Genomic DNA, 16,598 nt, shown 5'->3' with positions numbered 1-16,598 from the left:
CCGAGTAGTGAAGAGACACAGTACAATATAAACACAGAGTAATAAACTGACACAGTTTAATATAAACACAGAGTAATGAACTGACACAGTACAATATAAACACAGAGTAATGAACTGACACAGTACAATATAAACACAGAGTAATGAAACGACACAGTACAATTTGAACAGAGAGTAATGAACTGATGCAGCATAATCTTAACACAGAGTAATGTACTGACACAGCATAATATTAAGACAGACTGATGAACTGACACAGTGCAGTAATAACATAGATCAATTAATGACACATTGCAATATGAACAAAGAGCAATGAACTCACAATGTAATTAACTGAGACAGTACAATATAAACACAGAATAATGAAATGACACAGTGTAAAATAAACACAGAGTGATGGACAGACACAGTACAATGTAAACACAGAGTAATGAAATGACACAGTACAATATAAACACAGAGGAATGAACTGACACACTACAATGTAAGCATAGAGTAATGAACTGACACAGTATAATATAAACACTAAGTAATGAACTGCAGAGTACAACATAAACACAGAGTAATTACCTGACACAGCACAATATAAACAGATTAGTGAAGAGACACAGTACAATATAAATTTGAGGTAAAGAAATGACACAGTACAATATTAACACAGAGTAATGAACTGACACACTACAACGTAAACGTACTGTAATGAACTGACACACAATGTAAACAAAATAAAGACCTGACACAGTACAATATCAACACAGAGTAATGAGCTGACACAGTATAATATACACACAGAGAAATGAATTGACACAGTACAATATAAACACAGATTCATGAACTGACACAGTACAATATAAACAAAGAGTAATGAACTGACACAGTACAATATTGACACAGAGTAATGAACTGACACAGTACAATATAAACACAGATCAATGAACAGACACAGTACAATATAAACATAGAGTCATGAACTGACACAGTACATTATAAACACAGAGTAATGAACTGACACAGTGCAATATAAACACAGATTAATGAACTGACACAGTGCAATATAAACACAGAGCAATGAACCGACACACTGCAATATAAACACAGAGCAATGAGCAGACACAGTACAATATAAACACAGAGCAATGAACTGACAAAGTACAACATAACACAGGGTAATTACGTGACACAGCACAATATCAACACAAAGTAATGAACTGACACAGTACGATATAAACACAGAGTTATGAGCTGCAGAGGACAATATAAACACAGAGTAATGATCTGACAAGGTGCAATATAAACACACAGTAATGAACTGACACACTATAATATAAACACAGATTAATGAACTGACACAGTGCAATATAAACACAGAGCAATGAAGCGACACAGTACAATATAAACACAGAGTAATGAACTGACACAGTACAATATAAACAGAGAGTAGTGAAGAGACAGAGTACAAAATGAACTCAAAGTAATGAACTGACACAGTACAATATAAACACAGAGTCTTGAAGTGACACAGTACAATATAAACACAGAGTAGTGAAGTGACACAGTACAATATAAACACAGAGTAGTGAAGTGACACAGTAAAATAAAAACACAGAGTAATGAACTGACAGTACAATATAAACACAGTGTAATGAACTGACACAGTACAATATAAACACAGAGTAGTGAAGTGACACAGTACAATATAAACACAGAGTAATGAACTGACAGTACAATATAAAAACAGTGTGATGAACTGACACAGTACAATATGAACAGAGAGTAATGAAGTGATACAGTACAATATAAACACAATGTAATGAACTGACACAGTACAATATAAACACAGAGTATGAAGAGACAGTACAAAATAAACACAGAGTAATAAACTGACACAGTACAATATAAACACAGTGTAATGAACTGACAAAGTACAATATAAACACAGAGCAATGAACTCTCACAGTACAATATAAACACAGTGTAATGAACTGACACAGTACAATTTAAACACAGAGCAATGAAGTGAAACAGTACAATATAAACACAGAGTAATGAACTGAGACAGTACAATATAAATACAGAGTCAAGAACTGACACAGCACAATATAAACACAGAGTCCTGAATTGACACAGCACAATATAAACACAGAGTCATGAACTGACACACAACGTAAACGTAGAGTAATGAACTGACACACTACAGTGTAAATGGAGAGTAATGGACTGACACAGTACAATATAAAAACAGAGTAATGAACTGACACAGTACAATATAAACATAGATAAATGAACTGACAAAAAACATAAACGTAGAGTAATGAACTGACACACTACAGTGTAAACGTAGAGTAATGAACTGACAAAGTACAATAAAAACAAAGAGTCATTAACTGACACAGTACAATATAAACACAGAGTAATGAACTGATACAGTACAATATAAACACAGAGTAATGAACTGACACAGTACAATATAAACACAGTGTAATAAACTGACACAGCACAATATAAACACAGAGTAATGAACTGAAACAGTACAATATAAACACAGAGTAGTGAAGAGACACAGTACAAAATAAACACAGAGTAATAAACTGGCACAGTACAATATAAACACAGAGTAATGGAACGACACATTACAATTTGAACAGAGAGTAATGAACTGACACAGCATAATCTTAACACAGAGTAATGTACTAACAAAGCATAATATTAAGACAGAGTGATGAACTGACACAGTGCAGTAATAACATAGATCAATTAACAGACACATTGCAATATGAACAAAGAGCAATGAACTGACACAGCACAACACACACAGAAAGAGTAATCAACTGACAGTACAATATCAACTCAGTCATGAATTGACACAGACCAATACAAACAGAGTAATGAACTAAAACTGTACAATAGCCACACAATGTAATTAACTGAGACAGTGCAATATAAACACAGAATAATGAAATGACACAGTGTAATATAAACACAGAGTGATGGACTGACACAGTACAATATAAACACAGAGTAATGAACTGCAGAGTACAATATAAACACAGAGTAATGAAATGACACAGTACAATATAAACACAGAGGAATGAACTGACACACTACAATGTAAGCATAGCATAATGAAAAGACACAGCATAATATAAACACTAAGTAATGAACTGCAGAATACAACATAAACACAGAGTAATTACCTGACACAGCACAATATAAACAGAGTAGTGAAGAGACACAGAACAATATAAACACAGAGTAATGAACTGACACAGTACAATATTAACACAGAGTAATGAACTGACACACTACAACGTAAAGGTAGAGTAATGAACTGACACACAAAGTAAACAGAGTGACACAGTACATTATAAACACAGAGTAATGAACTGACACAGTACAATATCAACACAGAGTAATGAACTGACACAGTACAATATACACACAGAGAAATGAATTGACACAGTACAATATAAACACAGAGTCATGAACTGACACAGTACAATATAAACACAGAGCAAAGAACTGACACAGTACAATATAAACACAGAGCAAAGAACTGACACAGTACAATATAAACACAGACTAATGAACTGACACAGTATAATATAAACACAGAGCAATGAACTGACACAGTACAATATAAACACAGAGTAATGAACTGACACAGTACAATATAAACACAGACTAATGAACTGACATGTATAATATAAACACAGAGTAATGAACAGTCACAGTACATTATAAACACAGACTAATTAACTGACACAGTACAATATAAACACAAAGTAATGAACTGACACAGTGCAATATAAACCCAGGGTAATGAACTGACACAGCACCATATCAACACAAAGTAATGAACTGAAACAGTACGATATAAACACAGAGTAATGAACTGCAGAGTACAATATAAACACAGAGTAATGAACTGACACAGTGCAATATAAACACAGTGCAATGAACTGACACACTACAATGTAAGCATAGAGTAATGAAATGACACAGTACAATATAAACACAAAGTAATGAACTGCAGAGCACAACATAAACACAGAGTAATGAATTGACAGGGTACAATATAAACACAGAGTAATGAACTGACACAGTGCAATATAAAGAGAGAAGTGAAGAGACACAGTACAATATAAACACAGTGTAATGAACTGACACACAACGTAAACAGAGTAATGAAATGACACAGTACAATATAAGCGCAGAGTAATGAACGGACACAGTGCAATAGAGACACAGAGTAATGAACTGACACAATACAATATATACACAGAGCAATGAACTGACACTACAATAGAAACAAAAAGTAATGAACTGACATAGTACAATATAAAAAAAGAGAAATGAAATGACACAGTACAATATAAATACACAACAATGAACTGACACAGTAGAACAGAAACAAAAAAAATGAACTGACATAGTACAATATAAACACAGAGTAATGAACTGCCACAGTACAATATAAACACAGAGTAATGAACTGACACAGTACAATATAAACACAGAGCAATGAACTGACACAGTGCAATATAAACGCAGAGCAATGAACTGACACAGTGCAATATAAACAAAGAGCAATGAACTGACACAGTACAATATAAACACAGACTTATGAACTGACACAGCATAATATAAACACTAAGTAATGAACTGCAGAGTACAACATAGACAAAGAGTAATTACGTGACACAGCACAATATAAACAGAGTAGTGAAGAGACACAGTACAATATAAACACAGTAGTGAAGAGACACAGTACAATTTAAACACAGAGTAATAAACTGACACAGTACAATATAAACACAGAGTAATGGACTAACACAGTACAATATAAACACAGAGTAATGAACTGACACAGTACAATATAAACACAGAGTAATGAAACGACACAGTACAATTTAAACAGAGAGTAATGAACTGACACAGCATAATCTTAACACAGAGTAATGTACTGACACAGCATAATATTAAGCCAGACTGATGAACTGACACAGTGCAGTAATAACATAGATCAATTAACAGACACATTGCAATATGAACAAAGAGCAATGAACTGACACAGCACAACATACACACACAGAGTAATCAACTGACACAGTACAATATCAACTCAGTCACGAATTGACACAAACCAATATAAACAGAGTAATGAACTAAAATTGTACAATAGGCAAACAATGTAATTAACTGAGACAGTACAATATAAACACAGAATAATGAAATGACACAGTGTAAAATAAACACAGAGTGATGGACTGACACAGTACAATATAAACACAGAGTAATGAACTGCAGAGTACAATATAAACACAGAGTAATGAAATGACTCAGTACAATATAAACACAGAGGAATGAACTGACACACTACAATCTAAGCATAGAGTAATGAACTGTCACAGCATAATATAAACACTAAGTAATGAACTGCAGAGCACAACATAAACACAGAGTAATTACCTGACACAGCACAATATAAACAGAGTAATGAACTGACACAGTACAAGATAAACACAGAGCAATGAACCGACACAGTACAATATAAACACAGAGTAATGAACTGACACAGTACAATATTAACACAGAGTAATGAACTGACACACTACAACGTAAACGTAGAGTAATAAACTGACACACAATGTAAACAGAGTCATGAACTGACACAGTACAATATAAACAAAGAGCAATGAACTGACACAGTACAATATAGACACAGAGTAATGAACTGACACAGTACAATATAAACACAGAGCAATGAACTGACAAGGTACAATATAAACATAGAGTCATGAACTGACACAGCACAATATAAACAAAGAGTAATAAACTGACACAGTGCAATAGAAACACAGAGTAATGAACTGGCACAGTACAATGTAAACACAGAGTAATGAACTGACACAGTGCAATATAAACACAGAGTAATGAACTGCAGAGTACAACATAAACACAGAGTAATTACCTGACACAGCACAATATAAAGAGAGGAGTGAAGAGACACAGTACAATATAAGCACAAAGTAATGAACTGACAAAGTACAATATAAAAACAGAGTAATGAACTGACACAGTACAATATAAACACAGAGCAATGAACTGACACAGTACAATATAAACACAAAGTAATGATCTGCAGAGTACAACATAAACACAGAGTAATTACATGACACAGCACAGTATAAAGAGAGTAGTGAAGAGACACAGTACAATATAAACACAGAGTAATGAACTGACACACAATGTAAACAGAGTAATGAAATGACAAAGAACAATATAAACACAGAGTAATGAAATGACACAGTGCAATAGAAACACAGAGTAATGAACTGACACAATACAATATATACACAGAGCAATGAACTTACAGTACAATAGAAACAAAAATTAATGAACTGACACAGTGCAATATAAACAAACAGCAATGAACTGAAACAGTGCAATATAAACACAGAGCAATGAACTGACACAGTACAATATAAACACAGAGTAATGAACCGACACAGTACAATTTAAACACAGAGTAATGAACTGACACAGTACAATAAAAACACAGAGTAATGAACTGACACAGCATAATCTTAAGACGGACTGATGAACTGACACAGTGCAGTAATAACATAGATCAATTAACAGACACATTGCAATATGAACAAAGAGAAATGAACTGACACAGCACAACATACACACAGAGTAATCAACTGACACAGTACAATATCAACTCAGTCATGAATTGACACAGACCAATATAAGCAGAGTAATGAACTAAAACGGTACAATAGGCACACAAGGTAATTAATTGATACAGTACAATATAAACACAGAATAATGAAATGTCACAGTGTAAAATAAACACAGAGTGATGGACTGGCACTGTACAATATAAACACAGAGTAATGTACTGACAGTACAATAAAAACACAGAGTAGTGAAGAGACACAGTACAAAATAAACATAGAGTAATAAAATGACACAGTACAATATAAACACAGTAGTGAAGAGACACAGTACAATATAAACACAGAGTAATAAACTGACACAGTACATTATAAACACAGAGTAATGAACTGACACAGTACAATATAAACACAGAGTAATGAACTGACACAGTACAATATAAACACAGAATAATGAAACGACACAGTACAATTTGAACAGAGAGTAATAAACTGACACAGCATAATCTTAACACAGAGTAATGTACTGCCACAGCATAATATTAAGACAGACTGATGAACTGACACAGTGCAGTAATAACATAGATCAATTAACAGACACATTGTAATATGAACAAAGAGCAATGAACTGACACAGCACAACATACACACACAGAGTAATCAACTGACACAGTACAATATCAACTCAGTCACGAATTGACACAAACCAATATAAAAAGAGTAATGAACTAAAACTGTACAATAGTCACACAATGTAATTAACTGAGACAGTACAATATAAAGACAGAATAATGAAATGAAACAGTGTAAAATAAACACAGAGTGATGGACTGACACAGTAAAATATAAACACAGAGTAATGAACTGCAGAGTACAATATAAACACAGAGTAATGAAATGACACAGTACAATATAAACACAGCGGAATGAACTGACACACTACAATGTAAGCATAGAGTAATGAACTGACACAGCATAATATAAACACTAAGCAATGAACTGCAGAGCACAACATAAACACAGAGTAATTACCTGACACAGCACAATATAAACAGAGTAGTGAAGAGACACAGTACAATATAAACACAGAGTAATGAACTGACAAACTACAACGTAAACGTAGAGTAATAAACTGACACACAATGTAAACAGTGTAATGGACTGACACAGTTCAATATCAACACAGAGTAATGAACTGACACAGTACAATATACACACAGAGAAATGAATTGACACAGTACAATATAAACACAGAGTCATGAACTGACACAGTACAATATAAACAAAGAGTAATGAACTGACACAGTACAATATAGACACAGAGTAATGAACTGACCAGTACAATATAAACACAGAGCAATGAACTGACAAGGTACAATATAAACATAGAGTAATGAACTGACAAGGTACAATATAAACACAGAGTAATGAACTGCAGAGTACAACATAAACACAGAGTAATTACCTGACACAGCACAATATAAAGAGAGGAGTGAAGAGACACAGTACAATATAAGCACAGAGTAATGAATTGAAAGAGTACAATATAAACACAGATTAATGAACTGACACAGTACAATATAAACGCAGAGGAATGAACTGACACACTACAATGTAAGCATAGAGTAAAGAACTGACACAGTATAATATAAACACTAAGTAATGAACTGCAGAGTACAACATAAACACATAGTAATTACCTGACACAGCACAATATAAACAGAGTAGTGAAGAGACACAGTACAATATAAACACAGAGTAAAGAAATGACACAGTACAATATTAACATAGAGTAATGAACTGACACACTACAACGTAAACATAGTGTAATAAACTGACACACAATGTAAACAGAGTAATGAACTGACACAGTACAATATCAACACAGAGTAATGAGCTGACACAGTACAATATACACACAGAGAAATGAATTGACGCAGTACAATATAAACACAGATTCATGAACTGGCACAGTACAATATAAACAAAGAGTAATGAACTGAGACAGTACAATATAGACACAGAGTAATGAACAGACACAGTACAATATAAACATAGAGTCATGAACTGACACAGCACAATATAAACACAGAGTCATGAACTGACACAGTACATTATAAACACAGAGTAATGAACTGACACAGTGCAATAGAAACACAGAGTAATGAACTGGCACAGTACAATGTAAACACAGAGTAAAAACTGATACAGTGCAATATAAACACAGATTAATGAACTGACACAGTGCAATATAAACACCGAGCAATGATCCGACACAGTGCAATATAAACACAGAGCAATGAACAGACACAGTACAATATAAACACAGAGTAATGAACTGACACAGTACAACATAAACACAGGGTAATTACGTGACACAGCACAATATCAACACAAAGTAATGAACTGACACAGTACGATATAAACACAGAGTAATGAACTGCAGAGGACAATATAAACACAGAGTAATGATCTGACACAGTGCAATATAAACACACAGTAATGAACTGACACACTATAATATAAACACAGATTAATGAACTGACACAGTGCAATATAAACACAGAGCAATGAACCGACACAGTGCAATATAAACACAGAGCAATGAACCGACACAGTACAATATAAACACAGAGTAATGAACTGACACAGTACAACATAAACACATGGTAATTACGTGACACAGCACAATATCAACACAAAGTAATGAACTGACACAATACGATATAAAAACAGAGTAATGAACTGCAGAGGACAATATAAACACAGAGTAATGAACTGACACAGTGCAATATAAACACAGAGTAATGAACTGACACAACGTAAACAGAGTAATGAAATGACACAGTACAATATAAACACAGAGTAATGAACTGACACAGTGCAATAGAAACACAGAGTAATGAGATGACACAATACAATATATACACAGAGCAATGAACTGACTGTACAATAGAAACAAAAAGTAATGCACTGACATAGTACAATATAAACATAGCGTAATGAACTGACACAGTACAATATAAACACAGAGCAATGAACTGACACAGTACAATAGAAACTATAAATGAACTGACATAGTACAATATAAACACAGAGCAATGAACTGACACAATATAATATAAACACAGTCTGAACTGAATCAGTGCAATATAAACACAGAGTAATGAACTGACACAGTGCAATATAAACACAGAGTAATGAACTGACACAGTACAATATAAACACAGAGTAATGAATTGACACAGTACAATATCAACACAGAGTAATGAACTGACACAGTACAATAAACACACAGAGAAATGAATTGACACAGTACAATATACACACAGAGAAATGAATTGACACAGTACAATATAAACACAGATTCATGAACTGACACAGTACAATATAAACAAAGAGTAATGAACTGACACAGTACAATATAGACACAGAGTAATGAACTGACACAGTACAATATAAACACAAAGTAATGATCTGCAGAGTACAACATAAACACAGAGTAATTACATGACACAGCACAGTATAAAGAGAGTAGTGAAGAGACACAGTACAATATAAACACAGAGTAATGAACTGACACACAATGTAAACAGAGTAATGAAATGACAAAGAACAATATAAACACAGAGTAATGAAATGACACAGTGCAATAGAAACACAGAGTAATGAACTGACACAATACAATATATACACAGAGCAATGAACTTACAGTACAATAGAAACAAAAATTAATGAACTGACACAGTGCAATATAAACAAACAGCAATGAACTGAAACAGTGCAATATAAACACAGAGCAATGAACTGACACAGTACAATATAAACACAGAGTAATGAACCGACACAGTACAATTTAAACACAGAGTAATGAACTGACACAGTACAATAAAAACACAGAGTAATGAACTGACACAGCATAATCTTAAGACGGACTGATGAACTGACACAGTGCAGTAATAACATAGATCAATTAACAGACACATTGCAATATGAACAAAGAGAAATGAACTGACACAGCACAACATACACACAGAGTAATCAACTGACACAGTACAATATCAACTCAGTCATGAATTGACACAGACCAATATAAGCAGAGTAATGAACTAAAACGGTACAATAGGCACACAAGGTAATTAATTGATACAGTACAATATAAACACAGAATAATGAAATGTCACAGTGTAAAATAAACACAGAGTGATGGACTGGCACTGTACAATATAAACACAGAGTAATGTACTGACAGTACAATAAAAACACAGAGTAGTGAAGAGACACAGTACAAAATAAACATAGAGTAATAAAATGACACAGTACAATATAAACACAGTAGTGAAGAGACACAGTACAATATAAACACAGAGTAATAAACTGACACAGTACATTATAAACACAGAGTAATGAACTGACACAGTACAATATAAACACAGAGTAATGAACTGACACAGTACAATATAAACACAGAATAATGAAACGACACAGTACAATTTGAACAGAGAGTAATAAACTGACACAGCATAATCTTAACACAGAGTAATGTACTGCCACAGCATAATATTAAGACAGACTGATGAACTGACACAGTGCAGTAATAACATAGATCAATTAACAGACACATTGTAATATGAACAAAGAGCAATGAACTGACACAGCACAACATACACACACAGAGTAATCAACTGACACAGTACAATATCAACTCAGTCACGAATTGACACAAACCAATATAAAAAGAGTAATGAACTAAAACTGTACAATAGTCACACAATGTAATTAACTGAGACAGTACAATATAAAGACAGAATAATGAAATGAAACAGTGTAAAATAAACACAGAGTGATGGACTGACACAGTAAAATATAAACACAGAGTAATGAACTGCAGAGTACAATATAAACACAGAGTAATGAAATGACACAGTACAATATAAACACAGCGGAATGAACTGACACACTACAATGTAAGCATAGAGTAATGAACTGACACAGCATAATATAAACACTAAGCAATGAACTGCAGAGCACAACATAAACACAGAGTAATTACCTGACACAGCACAATATAAACAGAGTAGTGAAGAGACACAGTACAATATAAACACAGAGTAATGAACTGACAAACTACAACGTAAACGTAGAGTAATAAACTGACACACAATGTAAACAGTGTAATGGACTGACACAGTTCAATATCAACACAGAGTAATGAACTGACACAGTACAATATACACACAGAGAAATGAATTGACACAGTACAATATAAACACAGAGTCATGAACTGACACAGTACAATATAAACAAAGAGTAATGAACTGACACAGTACAATATAGACACAGAGTAATGAACTGACCAGTACAATATAAACACAGAGCAATGAACTGACAAGGTACAATATAAACATAGAGTAATGAACTGACAAGGTACAATATAAACACAGAGTAATGAACTGCAGAGTACAACATAAACACAGAGTAATTACCTGACACAGCACAATATAAAGAGAGGAGTGAAGAGACACAGTACAATATAAGCACAGAGTAATGAATTGAAAGAGTACAATATAAACACAGATTAATGAACTGACACAGTACAATATAAACGCAGAGCAATGAACTGACACAGTGCAATATAAACGCAGAGCAATGAACTGACACAGTGCAATATAAACAAAGAGCAATGAACTGACACAGTACAATATAAACACAAAGTAATGATCTGCAGAGTACAACATAAACACAGAGTAATTACCTGACACAGCACAATATAAAGAGAGTAGTGAAGAGACAGAGTACAATATAAACACAGAGTAATGAACTGACACATAATGTAAACAGAGTAATGAAATGACAAAGGACAATATAAACACAGAGTAATGAAATGACACAGTGCAATAGAAACACAGAGTAATGAACTGACACAATAAAATATATACACAGAGCAATGAACTTACAGTACAATAGAAACAAAAATTAATGAACTGACACAGTGCAATATAAACAAAGAGCAATGAACTGGAACAGTGCAATATAAACACAGAGCAATGAACTGACACAGTACAATATAAACACAGAGTAATGAACCGACACAGTACAATTTAAACACAGAGTAATGAACTGACACAGTACAATAAAAACAAAGAGTCATGAACTGAACCAGCATAATATTAAGACGGAGTAATGAACTGACACAGTGCAGTAATAACATAGATCAATTAACAGACACATTGCAATATGAACAAAGAGAAATGAACTGACACAGCACAACATACAAACAGAGTAATCAACTGACACAGTACAATATCAACTCAGTCATGAATTGACACAGACCAATATAAACAAAGTAATGAACTAAAACTGTACAATAAGCACACAATGTAATTAATTGATACAGTACAATATAAACACAGAATAATGAAATGGCACAGTGTAAAATAAACACAGAGTGATGGACTGGCACTGTACAATATAAACACAGAGTAATGTACTGACAGTACAATAAAAACACAGAGTAGTGAAGAGACACAGTACAAAATAAACATAGAGTAATAAACTGACACAGTACAATATAAACACAGTAGTGAAGAGACAAAGTACAATATAAACACAGAGTAATGAAATGACACAGTACAATATAAACACAGTGGAATGAACTGACACACTACAATGTAAGCATAGAGTAATGAACTGACACAGCATAATATAAACACTAAGCAATGAACTGCAGAGCACAACATAAACACAGAGTAATTACCTGACACAGCACAATATAAACAGAGTAGTGAAGAGACACAGTACAATATAAACACAGAGTAATGAACCGACACAGTACAATATTAACACAGAGTAATGAACTGACAAACTACAACGTAAACGTAGAGTAATAAACTGACACACAATGTAAACAGTGTAATGGAATGACACAGTACAATATCAACACAGAGTAATGAACTGACACAGTACAATATACACACAGAGAAATGAATTGACACAGTACAATATAAACACAGAGTCATGAACTGACACAGTACAATATAAACAAAGAGTAATGAACTGACACAGTATAATATAGACACAGAGTAATGAACTGACACAGTACAATATAAACACAGAGCAATGAACTGACAAGGTACAATATAAACATAGAGTAATGAACTGACACAGTGCAATATAAACATAGAGTAATGAACTGCAGAGGACAACATAAACACAGAGTAATTACCTGACACAGCACAATATAAAGAGAGGAGTGAAGAGACACAGTACAATATAAGCACAGAGTAATGAATTGACAGAGTACAATATAAACACAGAGTAATGAACTGACACAGTACAATATAAACGCAGAGCAATGAACTGACACAGTGCAATATAAACAAAGAGCAATGAACTGACACAGTACAATATAAACACAAAGTAATGATCTGCAGAGTACAACATAAACAAAGAGTAATTACCTGACACAGCACAATATAAAGAGAGTAGTGAAGAGACAGAGTACAATATAAACACAGAGTAATGAACTGACACACAACGTAAACAGAGTAATGAAATGACAAAGGACAATATAAACACAGAGTAATGAAATGACACAGTGCACTAGAAACACAGAGTAATGAACTGACACAATAAAATATATACACAGAGCAATGAACTTACAGTAGAATAGAAACAAAAATTAATGAACTGACACAGTGCAATATAAACAAAGAGCAATGAACTGAAACAGTGCAATATAAACACAGAGCAATGAACTGACACAGTACAATATAAACACAGAGTAATGAACCGACACAGTACAATTTAAACACAGAGTAATGAACTGACACAGTACAATAAAAACAAAGAGTCATGAACTGAACCAGCATAATATTAAGACGGAGTAATGAACTGACACAGTGCAGTAATAACATAGATCAATTAACAGACACATTGCAATATGAACAAAGAGAAATGAACTGACACAGCACAACATACACACATAGTAATCAACTGACACAGTACAATATCAACTCAGTAATGAATTGACACAGACCAATATAAAAAGAGTAATGAACTAAAACTGTACAATAGGCACACAATGTAATTAATTGATACAGTACAATATAAACACAGAATAATGAAATGGCACAGTGTAAAATAAACACAGAGTGATGGACTGGCACTGTACAATATAAACACAGAGTAATGTACTGACAGTACAATAAAAACACAGAGTAGTGAAGAGACACAGTACAAAATAAACATAGAGTAATAAACTGACACAGTACAATATAAACACAGTAGTGAAGAGACACAGTACAATATAAACACAGAGTAATGAAATGACACAGTACAATATAAACACAGAGTAATGAACTGAAAAAGTACAATATAAACACAGAGTAATGAACTGACACAGTGCAATATAAACACAGAGTAATGAACTGACACAGTACAATATAAACACAGAGTAATGAACTGACACAGTACAATAAGAACACAGAGTCATGAACTGACACAGTACAATATAAACACAGAGTAATGAAGAGACACAGTACAATATGAACACAGAGTAATAAACTGACAAAGCACAATATAAACACAGAGTAGTGAAGAGACACAGTACAATATAAACACAGAGTAATAAACTGAAACAGTACAATATAAACACAGAGTAGTGAAGAGACACAGTACAATATAAACACAGAGTAATAAACTGACACAGTACAATATAAACACAGAGTAGTGAAGAGACACAGTACAATATAAACACAGAGTAATAAACTGACACAGTACAATGTAAACACAGAGTAATGAACTGACAAAGTACAATATAAACACAGAGTAATGAAACGACACAGTACAGTTTGAACAGAGAGTAATGAAAAGACACAGCATAATCTTTACACAGAGTAATGTACTGACACAGCATAATATTAAGACAGAGTGATGAACTGACACAGTGCAGTAATAACATAGATCAATTAACAGACACATTGCAATATGAACAAAGAGCAATGAACTCACAATGTAATTAGCTGAGACAGTACAATATAAACACAGAATAATGAAATGACACAGTGTAAAATAAACACAGAGTGATGGACTGACACAGTACAATATAAACACAGAGTAATGAAATGACACAGTACAATATAAACACAGAGGAATGAACTGACACACTACAATGTAAGCATAGAGTAAAGAACTGACACAGTATAATATAAACACTAAGTAATGAACTGCAGAGTACAACATAAACACATAGTAATTACCTGACACAGCACAATATAAACAGAGTAGTGAAGAGACACAGTACAATATAAACGCAGAGTAAAGAAATGACACAGTACAATATTAACATAGAGTAATGAACTGACACACTACAACGTAAACATAGTGTAATAAACTGACACACAATGTAAACAGAGTAATGAACTGACACAGTACAATATCAACACAGAGTAATGAGCTGACACAGTACAATATACACACAGAGAAATGAATTGACGCAGTACAATATAAACACAGATTCATGAACTGGCACAGTACAATATAAACAAAGAGTAATGAACTGAGACAGTACAATATAGACACAGAGTAATGAACAGACACAGTACAATATAAACATAGAGTCATGAACTGACACAGCACAATATAAACACAGAGTCATGAACTGACACAGTACATTATAAACACAGAGTAATGAACTGACACAGTGCAATAGAAACACAGAGTAATGAACTGGCACAGTACAATGTAAACACAGAGTAAAAACTGATACAGTGCAATATAAACACAGATTAATGAACTGACACAGTGCAATATAAACACCGAGCAATGATCCGACACAGTGCAATATAAACACAGAGCAATGAACAGACACAGTACAATATAAACACAGAGTAATGAACTGACACAGTACAACAT

Source organism: Carcharodon carcharias, chromosome 5 (assembly GCF_017639515.1).
Source record: "Carcharodon carcharias isolate sCarCar2 chromosome 5, sCarCar2.pri, whole genome shotgun sequence".
Lineage (NCBI taxonomy): Eukaryota > Metazoa > Chordata > Chondrichthyes > Lamniformes > Lamnidae > Carcharodon > Carcharodon carcharias.
The sequence above is the reverse complement of the archived record's forward strand: the minus strand, read 5'-3'. Positions refer to the sequence as shown.